Source organism: Colias eurytheme, chromosome 17 (assembly GCF_061535395.1).
Source record: "Colias eurytheme isolate Ceu_HAF_F1 chromosome 17, ilColEury1 Martin Lab GWU primary, whole genome shotgun sequence".
NCBI classification, from domain to species: Eukaryota; Metazoa; Arthropoda; class Insecta; order Lepidoptera; family Pieridae; genus Colias; species Colias eurytheme.
The window spans coordinates 2,723,567-2,725,321 of record NC_142996.1 but is presented as its reverse complement, the minus strand read 5'-3'; positions in this window follow the sequence as shown (position 1 = coordinate 2,725,321).

Genomic DNA, 1,755 nt, shown 5'->3' with positions numbered 1-1,755 from the left:
CTAAATACATATTTTTAATTTTATCCGTGCTAGTTTTTTCAGGAATGTCTTTATAGATTGAAAAATTTAACAATATTATATAAGTAGCAGGGATCACGTACAATGTTCATATTAGAAGTTTGTCCAGTAAATCCTGAGATTAGCGCGTTCAAACAAACGAACAACTTCTACAGCTTGATGTTATGATTTTTAAATTATCAGTAGATATAGAAAGTGAGAAATAATATTCTCGTGTTAGTCGCCATATTTCTCGGAATAAGGGTAAGGCAATAGCACGATTGCCGGGTCACTTAGTTAATAATTATATTTAGATACCAATATTGTAAAGAAGAAATATTGAAGTATTTCTATCTTTTTTTCTAATGTATGTGTAAAGGACCCTAATACTGAAAAAAAAAATTGAAAATTAAATAGTAGGTATGGGTCACTATTCCTGACAACATACCTAGTGGTTTTTTTAGTCTTACTCAAAGGCTGTTATGTGTTATTAAGTTCAGTTAGCTACATTAGTTTGTCGGATATTTATCTCCACTGAGAAAAATAGCAAATATGAATTCTGATAATAACCAACGACGCAGTTTACAGAATGACCAACGACCATTCACTGTAAACTTTAGTATACGTAGGTACTTACTCTTGTTTCTTTCTTAGATATTAATATAATCTACAGTTAATTAAAAAGCATAGGCCGTTTTTCATATAAATTGTTTTCAAGTTATTGCGTGTCCGCTATCATCTGAAATTTTCATCGCCTATTTCACTCTAATCGTGTTTTTTTTTATTGACAAAAATAGTCCAAAATTTTGGGGAGGTTTGACCAGTATGTTAATGGGTCTAATAGCCCATGTGAAACATTTTGATGTATTTATTTATTAGTTTAACCGACAGGTAAGGTCTAAATAAAATATCTAGAAGTGAAATTTGCTATTAGTCTGTTCCAAATTATATCCAATTTGGTTTAGTGGTTTAGGCGTGAAAGTATCAGAAACACAGATCAGAAACGATTACTTTTGCATTTGTAATAGATATTAAAATTCTTAGGCACAGTATACACTATTATAAATTCTTCAGCTATATTATGGTATATATATGTACTATATAATCACGTTTGATCAGCACCCATGTATGAATGTTCATAATAGATTCATCGGCAATTCGAATGAAATTCGATCTCATCTATACCTACTAATTTTATAAAGCTGAAGAGTTTGTTTGTTTGAACGCGCTAATCTTGGGAACTACTGGTCCGATTTGAAAAATTCTTTCGGTGTTAGATAGCTCATTTATCGAGGAAGGCTATAGGGTAGGTATATATAATCACGCTACGCCCAACAGGAGTGGAGCCACGGGGGTGAAACAGCGCGGAGCAACTAATGTAGTGTAGTGTAACATATCAGTTATATAATAATATGCAAGTGCTTTAATATCCTACCTATCTCATATTTCCAAAGAAATCTCTGATTCTGTATTCTGTATTCTGATGTGTTACAACTTATAAGAAGGTATGTATATCTTATTGATTAAATTCATATATTTGCACAAATTAAAATTTACCAAAAAGTCGTAGGATAGATATAAGTAGTAGATACGATACAGATTTCTACAAATTGTAATTTGCTATAGGTAATTATGTGAACAAGTACATAGTTGGGCACAGACTATAGAGCAATTGCAATTGCAATCTTCTAACAGCATATCATGGCCTTTGTTTATTGTCGTCGTCGGGAGAAAGGCTTCCAAATAAAACATCGCAAC